At 47.4% G+C, this 20,321-nt stretch overlaps 1 long non-coding RNA gene across 1 annotated transcript; it reads right to left on the reverse strand.

Annotated features, from left to right (window-relative positions):
- Positions 1–17,907: 17,907 nt before the first annotated feature.
- LOC109548237 (uncharacterized) lies at positions 17,908–18,738 on the reverse strand. Its single transcript, XR_002174275.2, has 2 exons — positions 18,688–18,738; positions 17,908–18,205 (listed from the first exon to the last, which is right to left on the reverse strand). It is a non-coding gene; the product is annotated as an uncharacterized lncRNA (long non-coding RNA).
- Positions 18,739–20,321: the final 1,583 nt, after the last annotated feature.

Here is a 20,321-nt window from a genome sequence, read left to right on the forward strand (position 1 = left end):
AAAATGCAGATTCTCAGACTTCCAACCAGATAAAATGGGTAAAGTGTTGCATTTACACAAATAATACATGGTATATTTTCCTTCTAAAATAATAAAACGTTACATTTAAGGCTAAAGCCCTCTTTGCTGCCACCACCAATACCTTCTCCAAAGGCAAACAGTATAATCATTTACGTGTGTAATGTTTTGAGATACTTGCATTGACACATAAATATACCAGTTGGGGAACTTCCCTGGTGGCGCAGTGGTTAAGAATCCACCTGCCAATGCAGGGGACACAGGTTCGAGCCCTGGTCCGGGAAGATCCCACGTGCCGCACAGCAACTAAGCCTGTGTGCCACAACTACTGAGCCTGCGCTCTAGAGCCCGCGAGCCACAACTACTGAACCTGCATGCCACTACTACTGAAGCCCACATGCCTAGAGCCCATGCTCCGCAACAAGAGAAGCCACCGCAATGAGAAAACAGCGCACCGCAACAAAAAGTAGCCCCTGCTCGCTGCAACTAGAGAAAGCCCATGTGCAGCAACAAAGACCCAACGCAGCCAAAAATAATTAATTAATTAAAAAAAAAAATATATGCATACCAGTAGGAAATATATAGCGTTTGGGTATTTTGCTTGTTTCAAGGGGGTGGGAATGGGGGTTGTTAAAGCAGTATGTTGTGTGTCCTTCTGCAACTTTTTTAGTCAGTGGTGTGTATTGGGGTCTTTTCGTGCAGTACACATAGCTCCACCTCACGCTTAGAGCTCATTCTGGGGCTCACTCAAGTTTGAGAACCTCTGAGCTAGATGAATTCTGACATCACATCTTATGAGTCTAATTTTAGCAAAAGGTAGGGGCAGGGAGAGCAGGATATTTCCAGCAATGAGGGAAGGTCCAGCCTAAATAGAGTGTCCTTGGCACTTGGAGCTGGACTTCATTGCTCAGATATCCCGTATCAAGAGTGTGGTACCCTGGGATCCAGCTAAGGTCCCCTACTTCCCTTCCCTTAGAACTCTCAGGGCCACTCCCTCCCTCCCTTGCCAGCCCCTGGTCATCCTGATGTCATCTGTGCAGGCAAGGCTGACTCAGGCTCTCCCTGCCACCCGGAAGGCAGCTCCCCATGGCTCTTGATGGAGGCTAACTGGTTTGACTTGGTGAAGCAGCCCAGGGTTTCCCAATACCTCCTCGCTGGGGACCTTCTAGCACATGCCGTCTGGCTCTGTGGGGGACCCAGGAGCTGTCTGGGTCTAGAGTAGTAATGTTTTCCTCACTGTCCTCAAGATTCTGTCACAGCTGTGGAACCATGAAGAAGCCCTTATCCTTCTCAGGGCTTCCCTCTCCCCATCTGTCCATAAGGTTGTACTCATTAATCTCTATGCCTGGCAAGAGCATCTAGCAAGAAAAATTATGCAAGATTTGTTGAATGAATAATAGTTGAAAAGCCCCTTCCAACTCCCAAGGAGTTCAGATTCCAGCCAACCAGTGTGAACAAAATGCATAGCGTGTGCATAGCCCTAGACTGAGAACTGAGGGGGATGGAACTCTGAAAGAGACATCGTCCTTGCCCTCGAGTTGCAGACAGCCCAGCTGGGGGTCCAGTCATCGAGTCAATCAGTATTTCCCTGGAGTCTAGCATGGGGAGGAATGGAGCCAGGTGGGGGCAGTCATGGAAGGACAAGGGGTCGGCTCACAAGTGATCAGGGAAGAGTGTGGGTTAGGAGACAGGCAAATGGAAATTGTGGTCACACAGACTAAGGATCCAGCAAAGAGGTCAGAGGAGAAAGCATTCAGAGGGAAAATGAGGTATGTGGAGAGTGAAAGCAGGAGATAGAGAGAGTGTGACACATGACAGACTTGATAAATATTTGCAATAAACAGATTGTTATAGATACCAAATTGCGTTAAATGGATAAATATAAATATATGAGTATATTAAATAGATGACAGAAATAAGCAGATGAAAGTAAGTTAGTCATGCATGGTTGGATGGACACGTGGATTGGTGGACACATGGATGGATGGGTGGATGGATGGATGGATGATGGACAAATGGATGAGCAAGCAGAGAGACAGACAGATAATCTTAGTCTAGGCTTGCTGGATGTAGGGTCCAATGTCCAAGTTTGGATTTGGGCCCTTCTGCTTACTGACTCTTATTGGCCATGTGACCATGAGAGTTTTGTGCTGAAAACAGGGATTATCAGTCCAACCTGTCACCTTCCCCAGGAAATTATAAGAATTGCTCAAATAATAGATGAGAGGGAGAACTGCATAAAGCTGCATGTAAGTGTCAGAGGATTGTGGTTATAATCAAATCTAAAGGACTTCTCGGTCCTAGATACACATAGAGGACGATGCAGAACTGGCACATGAAGAGACTGGTGGAGGAATAGATGTAGGAGCTGGAATGTATATTACACAGCTGTAGGACCTACTCTATCAAGTATCTGTGGAGCAAACTAAGGGCCTGATGTTTGGGGACTGCTTGAGGTCAGTGTCTGGCTTTACTCACTTTGTCTCACCATCCAAAGCATGCCACTCCTCCCGAAGAGAGCACCTTCTGCTGTGACGCTCAACTCTGCTTCCCTCTTCAGAATCACCTGGATTACTCAGCCTCAGGGTCAGTATCCAGAACCCACCAATATCAGAATCACTTGGATGCCCACTGACAAGTACAGATTCTGGGGTCCCACTTCCGTCCTCTACATCAGTGTCCTTTGATGTGCCCGGTGAGGATACCGGCTTGGTGCCTTGCACACAATGATTCTTCAGTAAATATCTGTTCATTTTGCAGCTGTTGCTGTTTGCCCAGGTTCACTGGTTGATATTGAGGATTGAGACTTGAACCCAGCTCTCCTGCTGCCTATTCCAGCTCCCTGCCAGTGCCTCCTGCAAGGAAGTGGCCCACATGACCTCTCCATGGCCCTAGTCTCTGAGATTGCAAACTCCTCAGCAGCTCTGAGACACAAGCCACTCCAACTGCCCGAGGATTTTGAACTAAGCCCTCTGGCTTTCACCAGGCTGCTGCTGGGATCCTTGAAAACCCAGGGATAAGGGAGGCCTAATGGAGGTAAGAGGTTCTTGCTTCTCCTCCCATCTGCCTGCTGCCCAGATGGGGGCCACGCTAATGTGCTGCTCAAGTCCCAGGGAAGGAGCCACGAGGGTGTTGCAGGGGAGGTAGAGCTGCTAATTACCCACAGAAATCCCAAGTTGTTGAGAGCAGTTGTTCTCAGCCCTTGCTGCTCCCTAGAATCACCTGTGGAACTTTACAAACTATTGTTATGTGGGCCCACCCCAGAGATTCTGAATGTCTGCAAGCCTGGGCGTCGGACTGTTAAGTCTCAGTAGGTGACGCCAATGTGGAGCCAAGGCTGGGAAGCAATGCCTAGAGGTGTCCCTTACCCAGGGACTTGCTGTGTTTTCTAGCTGGAGTGCTAAGCATCGAATCCCCATCTCCAAGATGGAGTAAGTGAGACTCAGAAACGTCAGGCAACATGCCCCAGAGCGCATAGTGTGTTCCTTAAAAGCCACAGAAATCAACCTTGCCTAACTTACGCAGAAGGGGGATTTAATGCACAGTTATGAGCGACACAAAATGAGAGTGTAGGGTTCACAGTTAGACCTCCCAAAGACAGGAGCCAGGAGTGGCTGGGCAACCCACTCAGGCCGTCACCACCAGGAGGGTGCCCCTCCTGTCCGTGAGCTGGTCTTCTCAAGATCCAGATTGCTGCCGGTGGGTTGGGCTGGCTGAGCTTGGGTCCCTTGCAGGGCTGGGATGAGGGCGAGGCTGATCCTGCACTTGTGTGACCCTGAGAGTGAGTGTCTCCTTACATTTTGCACCCTGGGGGCCTTAGACACCTGACTCCCCTCACCCTTGTGCTGGTCCTATACCTTGGCCCAGGGAGGAGGGTACCTCCTGTCCTTAGTGACAGCCCACTAAGACTGCATCAGATAGCCCCTGGATGCCTCCCCAAGGGATAAATGTGGCACTGTTACCAAAAGGAGAGGAATGGACGCTGAGTGGGTGAAAATACAGGTGCCCACTCCCAGGTTTAAGAGCAGAGCAATTAAAAATATGATTCTGGGGCTTCCCTGGTGACGCAGTGGTTGAGAGTCCGCCTGCCGATGCAGGGAACTCGGGTTCGTGCCCCGGTTCGGGAAGATCCCACATGCCGCGGAGCGGCTGGGCCCGTGAGCCATGGCCGCTGAGCCTGCGCGTCCGGAGGCTGTGCTCCGCAACGGGGGAGGCCACAGCAGTGAGAGGCCCGCGTACCGCAAAAAAAAAAAAAAAAAAAAAAAAAAGACTGGAGTTGGATGAATCTGGATTTAAACCCAGGGTCTCCCCTTAATATCTCCCTGACCTCGGACAAATCAGCCTACTTCTCTGACTGAGTCTCAGTGCAAAAGGATGCTAATAATGGTACCATCTGTTGACCTCTGACTTCTGGCTCTTCATTCCACGCTCTTGCCCCTATGTTTGCTCTCAACTTTTCCAGTGGGGGCACCTAACTGCAAAGGAGAGAGGGCTTGGGCCCCTGAGGGCATGGGGGCGGAGTCTGAAATCACTCACAGCAAGCACATCTTTCCTTTGAGACACACATCAGCCGGACTGCCAGGAAGTCCACTTTGGGCACATACCCCAGGGAAGTGAGTGCTTACGTCCACAGAGAGACACACACAGGGACGGTCATAGCGATGTCATTCCTAGAATCCAGAAACTGGAAACAAGCCAAGTGTTCAGTAACAGTAAAATCAGTAAACTAAGCCACAGTACATGAGCACAAAAAAATAGCAGACCACTGCTACACGTAGTAATGTGGATGAATCTCAGACAACACACTGAGAGAGGCAAGCCAGACCCCAAGCAGCATATGCTGTATGACTCCATGTACATGAAGTTCAGGAACAGGCCAAACGAATTCACTGAGCTGTACTTATTAAGATAAGTGAACTTTATTGTATGTAATGCCAATTTTTTAAAAATGTTTTAATTTTAAAAAAAGAAACAACACGTAACTTTTGCGATCTATCCAAATACGTTTGCACTTTAACAATGATTTCCTCCAGCATGTTTCAGGAAAGTGGACTCTTCAGGAGTATAGGCCTTGTTTATCCAGTGGACTCCAGTCCCCTCTCCTTGGAGGCACACTCCCAGGATAAGAAGCTTTCCCCCTCACTCCAGTTTGAATGATCTCCATAAACATCCAAAGCCAAGAGTCACAAACTAATGGTTCCTGAGCCACAGTCACCCCTCCTCACATTCTTTTTAACCCACTCTAGGTTTTCTTCATTTTTATCAATGAGTTGTTTTAAATCCAGGCTTCTCTTGAAATTTTGGTTGATCTGAAAAATGGGCGTGTTGGCAGCAGGTGCCGCAGATTTTAGATGGGACACAAGTATGTGAGTTCCCCTAGTCCCTCCCGGCTTGCCTCACTCATCCCCTAGGTCTCCCTGGCCTCTGCTAGCATTTGAGTGTGTGCCCTGCTAGCTGTGTGCCCTGCTACCTTGGATTTGAACCGCCACTGCTCTCCTATCCAACTCCTTCCCTGGCTTCTAGGTCCCTCCTCCAGAAAGCCCCCCAGATAGGCCACCTAACACTGTCCTCTCCCTTCTAGGTCAAGGGCAAGTAAACTATGGCCCATGGGCCGGTGCAGCCCATTGCACTGCCCGCAAGCTAAGAATGGGTGTTAGATTTGTAAATAATTGAAAAAAATCAAATCAAGCATAATATTTTGTGATATGTGAAAATTAAAAGAAATTCAAACCTCAGTGTCCTTACCTAGTTTTATGGGAACACAGCCGTGCTCACTCATTTAGGTACCATCTATGGCTGCTCTCATGATACAATGGCAGAGTTGAGGAGTTACATCAGAGACAGTATGGCCCACAGAGCCTAAAATATCAATATTTACTGTCCAGCTCTTTGCAGAAAAAGTGTGCCAGCCCGTGCTCTAGGTCCCCCCAGTCCACGGGATTGTTGCTGTATCACCTTTACAGGCTGTGCTGTTTCGATAAGGAGATAATTTGCCCTGTCTGTACTCTTTAATGAGACAGTGTCATATGCCACCTTTGTACCACTCCTTCCACAGTCTTACCTCCGGTGGGGCAGATAGTTCTCTGCCTTAGGGCTTGGGAGAGGAGAGAGCCTGAACCCCCGGAAATGGATTTGGGAAGACTCTGGGGAGGACATCCAAGCTAAGACACCAAAGGAGACAAAGACCTGGATACCTACTTCCTCTTTTAACTGCCCATGCTTACAGGAACCCTAGAACCCTAAGTCTCTAGGCCTGGCAGGAACTTCTTTTTTTTTTTTTTTTTTGGCAGGAACTTCTGAGAGACTTCCATCCATCCATCCATCTATCCATCCACTCACCCAACACTGCTAGCTCCCCTGTATGTTTAGTACTGTGCTAGGTTAGACTGGAAACGAAAACTTGGTCTCTGCCCCCAAGGAACATAGAGCTTAGTGGGTGAGACAGATGTTTAGAGACAAGATTGTACTTCAGTGTGAAAATCATTATAGAGAGATGTGAGCACACAGCTGAAAGAGATGCTAACTCTAATTCTTTAATTTTGCAATTGAAGAAAAGGAGGTTAACCAGAGAGGCTAGGAAACTTGCCCAAGGTCCCACTGCAAGTTAGTGATGGACGTGGAACTAGAATCCTTTCCCAACTCCCACTTCTTTGCCCTTTGCTCTCCCATTCCTTCCTCCCGTCCTTCACTTAACACGTATTGTGGAGCCCCTACCAGGTGCCAATCACTGCTCTAGGTGCTGGGCCTGCAGTAAGTGAGTGAGAGAGACACGTTTCCTGCCTGCCGGAGCTTCCACTGCGGGAGAAGACAGAATTAACACATCAGCAAATCAATCAATTGGATGATGGGAGCTAACTGTGAGCTCTCAAGAAAATAAAGCAGAGGAAGGGCCTTGGCATCACGGCGGTGGGATGGCCGGCAAAGGCCTCTCTGAACAGATGACCCCTGAGGGGGCCCAGAGTGATGAGAAGCCAGCCACACAGGTCAGAGAGGAACATTCCAGGCGGAAGGAAAAGCGGCAGCCAGGCCTTGTTCTGTGCTTCGTCCAAGACTCAACTCCTTCCTCCACTCGGAACAGGAGAGCCGTATGCTGGAAGGTAGCTTGAGACTATTTATTGCTTGGGGTTTTGCTCTGGTTTTTGCTTGTTTGGTGCCATTTGCTGTGCTAGCTGGAAGCGCCAGGAGAGGAAGTGGCGGGGCGGGTCGGGGGTGGGGGGTTGCCGTGAATTGAAGGGGAAGGTGGTTGGGAGGAAATTCTGATGGAGATGTGAAAAAACGAGAGGGTTTCTCTCTGCGTACGCAACTGACAGTAAATGAGACCCTGTAAGATGCTAGTCAGTTCCCAAAAGGTAACAAAACCTCTGTCTTCGGCACTTAATTCTTTAAAGGATTATCCCTGAGACTGGGGGAGGGCAGGGAGCCCAACCTGGGAGTTCTGGCAGCCACACAACCTCCTCTGAGGCAGCAGGGAGACCTGGGGACCCCAACTGCCTCAGCAACAACTGGGTCGGGAGCCAGGGAGCCAGGGTTGTAGTCCTATCTCTGCCCCAAGTGACCATGTGAACTTGGGTGGGTAGCCTGCCCTCCCTGGGCCTCAGGTGTCTCATCTGTGCAATTAACGAGGACGTGGTAAGAAGCATAGTTTCAAATTATGCTTCAAGGAGACCTCCAGTCCCAGAGAGAGGTTTTTAGGGCTGCCTTGGGGGCAGGGGCAGCAGAAGATAGGACGGATAGAAGTGGGCCCTCACTCTTTTCAACCAGAACCGCCTACTTTAACCTGTTTCACACTCCGGGTTTCTTCATGAGGAAGTATGTGTAGTAATAATGAAAATAAACACTGAACCCTCCCACGATGTTGGTTGATTACGTGTGGTAATGTATGCAAGATGCTACTGCAGTTACCCTGCATGGTACTTGTATCATGAGCATATATATTTTATAGATGAGGAAACTGAGGCTCTGAGCTGTTAAGTACCCTGTCTAGGATCTGAGCTAGGAGGCAAAGGCTTGTGGTCAGGCCCCTTTTAACTGGCCCCCATTCAGAGTACAGGTGTTTTGTATTAAAGTAATAGGCTCTTGAGTTGAGGACTCTGCTACTTACTAACAGGCCTTGAGTGCCCTGAGAGTTATTGAAAGAGATAATGCCCATGAGATACTTCACATGGAACTTGGCTTATGGTAAAGGCTCGATAATCGTTAGCGACTATCACGGTTATTAGTGTTTTAATTTCCTGTGAAGACTGATTCCACTTCTAAAACATGTTTGGAAAGGACTGGAGTAAATGATCCCTAAAGATCTTCCAGCCCTGGCAGTCTCCTTCTCAAAGAGAGGGATGCAGCTGTGGGTGAGCAGCGCGGTGCTGCCTGGGGGGTTGGGGTAGACGCTAGCTGGTAAAGAGGCTTTCCTTAGTTTTTACAAAATGAGAAAAAGAAGGATAAGCCAGTGAGATTTTCAAAAAATTTACTTTATTTCATTTAAAGGACTGTGCTTGAATCAGAGATGAAAACCTATCTAAGAACAAAAATGCCTGGTGATGGTCGAGCCCCGGCTGTGTCCTGGACATTTTACACAGATGTTCTTGCTTAATCCTCACAACGCCCCCCCATATAATTGAGAAAATTGAGGCTTAGCACAGTCAAGTAATTTCTCTGCGGTCCCACAGCTGAAAAGTGGCAGAGCTGAGACACACTGAGGCCCTTGGGACACAGAGCTCTGCCCTCTTAACCAATATGCCATCTGTCCTAGAGCTGACTTTTATGTTTAATGGCTTTATTGAGATGCAATTTACATGCCATAAAATTCACCCATTTAAAGTGGACAAATCAATGGCTTTTTGTTTATTTACAGCGATTGCCCTAATATAATTTTAGAACCTTTTCATCACCCCCACCCCCAAATTGCATACCCATTAGTAGTCACTCCCCAATCCCCATGCCTCACCTCGAGCCCCTGCCAAGCTCTAATCTATTTTCTGCCTCTATAGATTTGCCTAATCTGGACATTTCAAATAAATGGAATCATATGTGTTCTTTTGTTCCTGGCTTCTTTCACTGAGCATAATGGTTTTGAGGTTCATTCATGTGGTAGCATGTATTAGTACTTCATTCCTTTCTGTGGCTAAATAAAATTCCCTTGTATGGGTGTACCCCACTTTGTTTATCCCTTCACCAGTTGATGGACACTTGGGCTTTTTCTACTTTTTTAGGAATCAGGAATAATGCCTCTATGCACATATGTATATGGGGTGGGGTTTTCTTTTTTGACATATGTTTTCATTTCTCTTGGGTAGAATGGCTGGGTCCTATGGTAACTCTATCCTTAGCGTTTTGCAGAACTGCCGAACTGTTTCCCAAAGCGGCCATTTTGCATTCCCACCAGCGGTGTATAAAGTTTCCAGTTTCTCTACATCCTTGCGAACACTTGCTATTATAGCCAACCTAGTAGGTGTGAATGGTATCGCACTGGAGTTTTGATTTGCATTTCCCTAATGACTAAGCATGTTGAGCACCTTTTCATATGCTTATTGACCATTTGTGTATCTTTTCTGGAGAAATGTCTATTCAAATCCTTTACCCATTTTAGAATTAGATTGTCTTTATGTTGTCGAGTTATAAGAGTTCTTTATATATTCTGGATAAAAGTCCCTTATTGGATATACAATTTACGAATATTTTTCTCCCATTTTGTGAGTTGTCCTTTCACTTGTTTGATGGTGTCATTTAAAACACAAAAGTTTTAAATTTTGATCTCCAATTTATCAGTTTTTTTCTTTTATTGCTTATGCTTTAGGTGTTATATCTAGTAAATCATTGCCTAATCCGGAGTTGCAAAGATTCACACCTGTATTTTCTAAGAGTTTATAGCCCTTTAATTTAGGTCTGTGGTTCATGTTGAGCTGTTTCATATATGATGATATATAAGGGGCCAGATTCATTCTTTTGCATTGTGTATCCAATTATACCAGCACCATTTGTTGAAAAGACTATTATGTCCATATTGTCTCAGTGCCCTCATCAAAATCAGTTGACCATAAATGTAAGGGTTTATCTCTGGACTCTCAGTTTTCTTCCATTGACCTATATGCCTGTCCTTCTGCCAGTACCATACAGTCTTGATTACTGTGGTTTTGTAGTAAGTTTTGAAATGGAGGAGTATGAGTCCTTCAACTTTGTTCTTCTTTTTCAAGATTGTTTTGGCTTTTCTGAGTCCCTGGCATTTCCATATAAATTCTGGAATTAGCTTGTCAAATTCTACCCAAAAAAGGTCTCAGTTTTAGAAGTGTTCTTTCTTTTATGAAATAAGGTGATAGAAGACAGTAATTTTTAAAGACCTTATTTAGCCAAAAAAAAAAAAAGTAATCCTGTGTTGGGCCCGCCAAATTGTGGGGAATTTTATCAATCTGTGAGATCCGAAAGTGACTTGGAAAGTTCTGGAGAGTGGGTTAGATTTAGAGGTAAGGCAGAGAGTGTGCACTCCTGGGGCGGAAGATGGAAGACAGGGCATCAGGTGGGGCCTTGGTGTAACAGGTACGTCTTAGAGTGTCTGAAGGGCTGAGAGGTGGGATCTGGAAGACCCTGTTTGCAGGAAAGGCCCAAAAGACTCCTGAAAAAAGTCACCCTCCACCAGGGGAACCAGATCTTGGCCCCAAGAAGGCACCAGTGTCAAGATGAGGGAAAGCAGCGATGCGGGGGTACTGCCCAATGTCTGATGTTCAGAAGTAGCTAATATTGACTGAGTACTTACCCTGAACTAAGCACTTTAGATGCATCTCATTTAATGCTCACCACAGTCTTGTCAATTTATGTCACGTTGCTTAATTGCCTAACACAGCACTGTCCAATAGAAACACCATGTGAGGGCTTCCTGGGTGGCACAGTGGTTAAGAATCCGCCTGCCAATGCAGGGGACATGGGTTCGAACCCTGGTCCGGGAAGATCCCACATGCCACGGAGCAACTAAGCCTGTGCACCACAACTACTGAGCCAGCGCTCTAGAGCCCGTGAGCCACAACTACTGAGCCTGTGTGCCACAACTACTGAGCCTGCATGCCACAACTGCTGAGCCTGCGTGCCACAACTACTGAGCCCGTGCGCCTAGAGCCCATGCTCCACAACCAGAGAAGCCACTGCGATGAGAAGCCGGTGCACCGCATCGAAGAGTAGACCCCCACTCGTCGCAACTAGAGAAAGTCCACGTGCACCAACGAAGACCCAAGGCAGCCCAAAAGTAAATAAGTAAATTAATTAAATTTGTTTTTTAAAAAAGAGAAATACCATGTGAGCTGCATATGTGATGTTAAGTTTCCAGGAGCCACATTAAAAAGGTAAAAAGAAGCAGATGAAATTCATTTTGGTAATATACTTTTATTTAACTCAATATATCACAAATGTTATCCTCTCCAGCATTAATCAACATTTAAACATTTACTAGTGGGATATCTTTCCTTTCTTTTTTTCCTTACTAACACTTTAAAATCCAATGTGTTCTTATAGATGTCCAGCACATCTTGATTCAAATGCTAAATTTTCATCAGCAATGTTTGAGCTGTGTTTAGATTTCACAAAATTTACATTTGAAAAAGTAGCTTCACATTCCTGAGTTATATCAAACATACTTAAAAGTGAACCAAGTATGTGCTTTTAAGTTTAAATTAATAAAAAGTAAATAAAATTAAAAATTCAGTTCCTTAATCTTAGTAACCAGATTTCAAGTGCTCTGTGGCCATGGATGTTTAGTGGCTATTGTGTTGGACACACAGGCCAACACTCCTGTCACCCTGTCATGCGGGCAGTGACAGAGTCAGCTTGTTGACCACTGCATCACTTGCATTGAGTGGACACATAGTAGGCATTCAATGAACATTTATTGAAGAATACATGCGTGGATGCATCGACAAGCAAATTGAGCTAATGGACAAATGAAATAAGTAGTAAACAGACAACTAAACTAGGCCAAATGCCTACAGCTAGTAAGTGGCAAGAAGAGAATTCAAAGCCAGGTCTGACTCATTCCAAAATCTATTGGCTGCAAAGAACATATGTGGGTATAGGAAAAAAAGACGGGAGCCTGGCCATCGGGCCAAGGACCATCAGGGTGTCCGCAATGCCCTGCCAGCCCTCTGTAGGATCCCCCCTACCCTCCCTGACCTGCTGTGCCACCTTCCCCCTGGCCAAGTTCCAGGGATGCTCCAGGAGCCCTGAGGATGAAAGGCTGGTAGGAGCAGGTGACGCCATGGACGTGATGACAGCCGGCCGCACGAAGCACAAGAGCAAAATCCTGGACACAGGAAATGGGCACCAGCTGCACAGACTGAGCCCTCATTTGTCTTGAAATCTGCAAACTGACCTCATATCTGGTCACAAGTCCTGGGGCTGGCCCAAAACAGGAATGAGAAGCCAAGGGAAGACTTTAGTTTCAGTCACAGGACTTCAGAGCTGGAAAGAGTTAGAGGGATCACCTCAACCAAAACATTCATCTGGTAGATCAGGAAACTGAGGCCTAAGAAAGGCAGGGCCCCACGGACGGTTACACAATGGCCTCTTTAAAAGGAAAGGTCACATCTTAGTTTTTCTATTGCTGCTGATAACACTACTTCTTTTTTCTAAAACGCTACCAGGTTCGGGTTCTCTTCCAGCCCCTGCCAATCATTCTGCTACCCCCATAATGCTGGACCCCAGTGTCCTTAAGGGAGTAGCCACATTGCCGGGCATTTCAGCTGGTTCTGCCGTGAGCTTTTGCTGACCATTCTCTCTGCCTGAAATACCTTTCCTCCCTTGTTCTTTTCTACTGCACCCCTCACAGTCTCAGCCTGGCTAGCTAGCTAGTTACCCTTCAAGGCCAGCATCAAATATCACTGTTTCAATGAAGTTTCCCCCTATGCCATTGAACTTGTGCATCTTTTCTCTCATGAGGCTCTCCATGGTAGCTATTGGACAATGGAGAAAACCAGGGGGCTTCAGGGAGCCATGAGAGGGGCCCCATGGCTGAGACCCAAAGTTGAGGGGAGATTGTGGAAATGAAGATTGGAAAGAAAGGTTGGGACCACATGGGAGAATGGGGCAGGTTGTAAACAGTTGAGAAGTGAGGAAATGGAGGCCCTGATGTGTCTGCGTGGAGTGGAAGCCAGGAGATCTGATCCTATAACAGGGACATTTCTCTGGGGATCTCATTTGATCCCATTTTCACAAGGAGATGGAAAACAACATCATTGAAGACATGATCCCTGGCTCCCAGCGCTTCTAATCCAATCAAGGAGAATCATTCATTCATTCATTCATTCAACAAGTGCTCACTGAGAATTTTACCTTGTCCCAGACGCTGTCATAGACACTGAGGATACAAGCAGGTCTGCGTGTGTGCGTGTGTGCGTGTGTGTGTGTTTGCAGAGGGGAAAGGGCAGGCATATTGCTCTAATTCTTTCAATGTGCTAAGCACTGTTCTATACGTTAGGGATACAGCTGTGCAGAGGACAAGTGTGTTCCTGCCTCAGGAAGTTCCTGCTCTGGTGAGAGAAGACAGACATTCAGTAAGTCATGACAAGTTTGACAGGTGCAGTGCATTTTGTGAAAGGAGAGTAAGAAGCTCTAGGGGAACATGCGGCAGGGGAGCCTGTCTCGATCCGGTGCCTCCATGACGAGATGACATTTCATCCACTCCTCAAAGATGAAATACAAAGAATTCCAAGATGAAAGGTGAAACGCAAAGTGCAGGTGCTTTGGGAGCACAGCAGGGGGGCACTAGACGTTGACAGGGTTGAAAGGAAGGCCTCTTAGAGGAAGTGACATCTAACGTCACCTGCATAGATATATGATTATTGATGGGAATAGATCCCAAGAACAAGGAGAATGTGTAACAGAGGGTCTGAACTTTCCTGAGGAAGGTTACTTGATCTAAAACCTGAAACCTAAGTGGAAGTTAACTGGTAAGAAGTGGAAGACGACAAGTGTTCTCAGCAAAGGAATGAACGTGTGCAAAGGCCCTGGGGTGGGGAGTATGATTCTCTGAGAACCACTTTCCTCTCCGAGCCCTTTGATGAGGCTCTGCAGTTTCAAACCATCTGTTAGAGCAGAGAGTTGGTGCTGGAAAACGTCCCGTGTGCTTGCTGTTCTCTGTCAGTGGGGCGTTCAGGGCACTGAGAGGCATCTTCTTGGGGCCTCATCCTGAACTAAGAGCTTCTGAAGGAACTTTAAAGATCATTGAATTTAGCATCATCAACCCCTCCCCCTTTCCTGAAAGAGAATTGAGACTCAGAGAAAGCAATGGACTTATCAAGGTCACGGATGGTCATGCTAATCAGTCAGCACGAGGTAGAGACAATTATTGGTTTCATGTGACAAAGAAGGAACCTGAGGCTCGTGGAGGGGATCTTGACTGGGGTCACCCAGCTAGAAATCCCCAGCGTAGCTGACCCCAGAGCCTCTACTCCTATCCAGTGGAACTCTTAGGCAGAACTCAGCCAGAACCCAGGTTCTCTGACATTCAGCTCCATGCTTCTTGCTTTTAGAATAGATATTCAGCCTGGTGTACCCCTTCTGGGAGGCCTCCACATCCCTGAACCAGGAGCGACCAACTTCAGGTCCACCCTTAATAGTGTGGAGCGACAAGCAATAGTCCAAATGCAAGGCCCCATGGCTCCAGCCCACCTGCCTTCCCTTCTTACCTGTTCCCTCCGAACAAGGAAGATGCTTACACCTCCCAGCCCCGGGTCCACCCACACCACCCTAACTCCTGCCCAGCAAACAGCACCAACGTGGCCCCTGCTTAGATCTCCCTAGGAATGCACTGCCAGCCCTTGGAGGAAAGCACCTGGCAGAGGCCTGATGCAGAGGGAACTGGGCGGGGGGTGGGGGGGGTCACAGGCTTGGGGAGAGCCATCCCCTTGGCTCCACAGACGCTTGGCCCCAGGTGAAGAATGCCACTGGACGAGGGGCAGGGCGGGGCCCTGTAGCTCCAGCGTGCGTGCGGGGTATCCTAGCTGCAAATGATCCCGGGGTTACTGCTAGGTCCCCTTCCTGCCCCATTAGCCGGCTTTCTAGCAGGACTGATTGGTACCCACGCCTTGTACTCCCTGCGAGCACACAGCCCACACCCTTACCTCCTCCTGGGCCCTTACCTAATAATGACCCCCAACCCCTGCCAAGATCACCCCATCCCCACCTTGGGTTGTGCCCTGACTTGAGCAAACCACAGGCCTGTGTACCGTGCTAAGGCAGGATGAGTCAGGGGCAGAAGTCGAGGTGCTGAGAGCCCTGGGGAGCGGCAGGCGAGAGGAAGCTCTGCGGCCCGAGAGGAGTGAATCAGGCAGGAGTGGCTCGGATCCTGGTTTCCAGCCTCTACTCAGCAAATACCTGTAGCAGCCAGGGAGGTGGGGGGATGGAGAACCAGGCACCCCTGGTCTTGGGTCAGGCAGCATTGAAGAAGTCTCTTTTTCCAGGAAAACATGTAGCTGTCATCTCTCGAGTTGCTGATTCTGCAGTATGCTTATGGGGGAATGAGAAGGCTCTGTGTGTGTGTGTTCACGTGTGCACATGTGTGCACGTGTCTGCGTGTGGTAGGTACGTGTGTGTCTCTGGGCACACCTGTCTCTGCAGCCATCTGTGTGTTTGTGTCTCTGTGCGTGTGCAGTGTCTACATCTGTGTGTGAATGTGTAGGTCACTCTGCACCCGTGCCGGTGTGTCTCTGTTGTGTGGATCTGCATGTCTGTCTTTCCCTCCATAACCTGTCTTAGTGCAGCAAGCAGGAGACCCCAAGCTTGGCTCCTGCCATGTGATCCCACAACCAGTAATCTCAACCACCGCGTTTGACTGTTAGCCCCTTGAGGACAGGCACCACTTCCTATTTTTTTCACTGTTGTGAGAACATAATAGATACTCAGTACCATTTGTTGAATTAATATCTCAGAGAGGCTCCCACCTGGCCCAGCTCCCCGAGAAGCTCCAGAAATCCCAAAGAGGGGGATGCGAGAAGGACTTCAGCCAGGTTGATCCCATTCCTAGCTCAGGACACATGTCGGCTGACCTCTCCAACCCTCAGACTTTCGTCCAGTGTCCCCTTCTGCCCTGGTCAAAAGTCATGAAACAAAGCTCTGAGCTCTGCTGTAACCTTGCTGTGTGACCTTGAGTAAGTCTCTTTCCCTCTCTGGACCTCAGTTTCCCTGTTAAAAGAGCAAGTTGGACTTAAGGACATCAGAGGCCACATCCAGTCTCAGCATGGTGTGGTGTTTGTTTGTTGGTTGGCAGTGCCGCGCCGCCTGCAGTGGAAGCACAGAGTCTTAACCACTGGACGGCCAGGGAAGTCCAGCATGGTGTGGTTTTTACCTTCAAGCCCTTTGTTCAGTGACCCCTGTCCACCCTGACATTGGATTGATTTAATTGCCTCTCTCAGATCCTTCTCCCACTTCTTGTACAACTTCCTCTGATCCCGGCTCAGGCTGTGAACAGAGGTCCCAGCCAAGTCCTGTTCTTTGAGTCTTCACGCTGTTGCTGTGTTCTCTGCTGTGAGTGCCCGTTGGTAATCCCCAGGCATTATAATTAAGATCCCCTTTGCTAGAAGCCCACTGGTTGACATTTATAGGCTTGGGAAGGGAACATTTTGGGAAAATGGTGATGAAAAATGCAGTCCTCTACCACCTTGACCTCTGGGCCTCTGGGGGTGGAAGCATTCTGTGAGTTGATTTTTCCAGGGAGAGTTGGGGTGGGAGGCGCGAGGGGAAAGGTATTGCTGATTAACATGCTACAACCTTCATTTAAGTATTTCAGATGGGAACCTTCCCTAGATGTACCGTATTACTGCCTGTCTTCCCAAACAAGAGGCTAAGTGTGACTTCATCTTTGCTTGATGACTCAGGGCCATTATAAAACATTAATGATTGAATTGAGTGTTAATGCTGGAATGTCTTCGAGGGCTGGGCAGGTATGTTAGGCTATTTGCCCCTACAATGCAAGAGCCAGGCTTTTCTTTTTTTTCTTTTTTTTTTTTTAATTTGTTTTTGGCTTCGTTGGGTCATCGTTTCTGTGTGTGGGCTTTCTCTAGTTGCGGTGGGCAGGGGCTACTCTTCGTTGCAGTGCACGGGCTTCTCATTCTGGTGGCTTCTCTTGTTGCAGAGCATGGGCTCTAAGTGCACAGGCCCAGTAGTTGCAGCACATGGGCTCAGTAGTTGTGGTGCATGGACTTCAGTAGTTGTGGTGCATGGGCTGAGTAGTTGAGGCTTGTGGGCTCTAGAGCGCAGGCTCAGTAGTTGTGGCACACAGGCTTAGTTGCTCTGCGGCATATGGGATCTTCCCAGACCAGGGCTCAAACCTGTGTCCCCTGCATTGGCAGGTGGATTCTTAACGACTGCACCACCAGGGAAGTCCCCAGGCTTTTCTTTTTCATATTTTTTCTTTGTTCCTTGCAGAAGTATCAGCTGACACTTATTTTAGGGGCCCTTCTTGCTCTATTTACAACAGTGAATCTGTTTGATAACTGCACATCTACGTTGTGTAGAAAATGAGAACATACATTGTCTAAGCAAGGGGCTCTCCTAAGAGTGAAATACATGGTAGAATTCATTGTGGCTACTCAGAAGCCTTTTTTTTCCAGCACGTATTAGCCATATGAGCCTAAAAAGATATTTCTACAGTTCTGATCTATAAAATGGGATGAATAATAGTATCTGCCTTGTAAGGTTACTGCAACTAAATGTAAAGTTATATGCAATAAAAGCACTTTATACACTGCCTGGCAATAGTAGCTACTCAATAAGGGTTATTTGTTTTATTCTTAACTAGTATTCCTGTCTGAGTTTTGGGTCAGTGACATTGCTGGGTAGCTGTTTGAGTTCTGCATGACTAAGATGACTCGTTCCTACGCTTTAAGCTGCAAGTAACAGAAAATCCAACTAACAGTATCCTAAACAAATAGGTGTTTGTTTTTATTACAAGAAAAACACAGGTAGAGAGCTCTTGGCATTAGTTCAGTGGCTCAATTATGTTAGGACTTGTGTCATTGCACTTCTTTTGGCCTCTGCCTCATGGTCATAATGTGGCTGCTGCAATTCCAGCCATCACATCCTCTTTCAAGGTAGGAAGAGGGAGATAGAGTGATGCTGGCTATGTCTATTTTCCCTGTGTTTCCTTTCCCAGCAGATTTCTCCTTGTTTCATGGTCTAGAACTGGGTCATGTGACCACTGTCAGTACAAGGGATTCTGAAAAACATGAAACGGGTGTCATGATTAGCTTAGACCAAACAACACATCTCTCCTGGGACTTACCGCACCGTCTCTCCCTGTTCCCATCCTCTATCCAGGGTTCTGTTAGTGAAGAAGAGGGAAAAATAGATACTGGGTCAGCAGCTAACATTGTTTATCCCAGTAACTATCATCATTCTTTTTTTGGTCTCAATTAGGAAATTTTGATTGAAAATGACAGAAACCAAAATTAGACTGGCTTAAGCAAAAACCAAGAAATGGATAAATAGAAAAATTAATAGAAAGAAAGAAGGAAGGGAAATAATAAAAGAAATTAATTGACTCATTTTCCTGAGAAGCCCAGGAATAGTTTGGCTTTAGGTAAGTCTGGGGCCAAATGTGCAAACAGCATTAGCAGAAGACTGCCCTTCTCCACTTTCTGTCTGTTTTTTTTTTCTTTTCTTTTGTATTTGCTTAATAATCAGGTAGATTCTCCTCACCTGATGGTGCCTGGGAGCTCCAAGCTCTCATTCACCCCACCTCTGGTCTAGCAGAAAAGAGAGTGAGTCATTTCTCCCTGTCACTACAAGCAGAAGTTCCAGGGTGAAAGTTGGTTGGCTGTGATTGGGTCCGAGGCCCATCCCCAAGCCAATCATGGTGACCATAGGGAATTCAGGGCTCTGATTGGCAAGGCCATGTCTCAGCCCCAACCCTCGAGCAAAAGTTGGGTCATCTGCCCCAAAACCACTGGTTAAAATTGAAGGTGAGAGTGGACTGGACCCTTCATGAAAATCAGATGTGGAACCAGAGGAAGAGGGGATGAATGCAGAGCAGGCCTAAAGCTTAGCAGTTTTACCATAGACCTATGAATTAGGAAATGCAGGGAGAGCTTCCCTGGTGGCGCAGTGGTTGAGAGTCCGCCTGCGATGCAGGGGACACAGGTTCGTGCCCCGGTCTGGGAAGATCCCACATGCCGCCACAACAGTGAGAGGCCCGCGTACCGCAAAAAAAAAAAAAAAAAAAAGGAGATGCAGGGATTCTGGTCCCATTTTGCAGTGGGCATAACTATCTGAGAGAGCCATTTAGCTCACAGGTGATTAGGGTGAATCCCAGTGCATCTGGCTTCCTGGTGTTTCCCCTACACTACATCCTGAGCTGACTGACAACTGGTCAACCCAGGGATTGTCCAGAGCCATGAGACAATCTAGCCAGAGGGACCACCAAGAGAGACCATTGGTTGCATATTGTCCTTATAAAGCTCCTTTATCTCCATTGTCTTTTTAGAGCTTCACACTATCCTGTGAAGAGGGCAGGACCAGAAATAGGTCCATTCTAGAGAAGAGGAGGAAGCTGAGGAGTGATATAGTAACCGCTGTGATTTCTCCAGCACTTACTTTATGCCCGGCCCTACATTATCTTGTTCATTTCTCATCAATGCTGTGAAGCTAAAGAACTATTAGCACCACCATTTTTCAGACAGGTAGCTCAGGGTCAGAAGAGTTAAACAACTTGCCCAGGGTCACAGAGCTAATAAGAAGTGAAGCTGGGGCTTGAGGCAGGGGTCTGTTTACAAAACTGGGCCGTAAACAAAGGAAACTCCATCCAAACTGGGTTCTTAGTAAAAACACACCTGTCTACTGCAATCTGAGGATTGGAGGGGTAGACATTTGGGGTGCCTGGAGCAACGTGGTAGAGGCAGGGATAAGTGTCGAGAAGGCAGCTCCGAGAAGCATCAACAAAGAGTCAGCCCCTTTTTCCTGCTTTCATGACACCTGGAATCATGCCCCCTCTGCTTTCCTTCTGCCTGCCCCCCACCCCAACATGACCTATTCATGACACCTTCAGCCCCAAAGACTGTCACCAAACTCCAGAAATCAGCCCAGTGGCTTGGGAGTCTGGGAACCTGCATTTGAGTCCGTCCCTCACTCTCTAGATGAACCTAAGAAAAGTCCCCTCTCTGGGCCTCAGTTTCCCCATCTGCGAAAGGAGTTAGTTGGACTCAATAATCTCTAAAGCCACTTCTGGCTCCAGCTGGAATCACTATCTCAGGTTCCAAGATTTCTCCACCCCTTGCAGTAGTTTCAGATTTCTTGCCTGGGGGAAGAGCTAGGGCAAGTTGCTACAGTTCAGCTGT

This window comes from Tursiops truncatus, chromosome 3, assembly GCF_011762595.2.
Source record: "Tursiops truncatus isolate mTurTru1 chromosome 3, mTurTru1.mat.Y, whole genome shotgun sequence".
NCBI lineage: Eukaryota > Metazoa > Chordata > Mammalia > Artiodactyla > Delphinidae > Tursiops > Tursiops truncatus.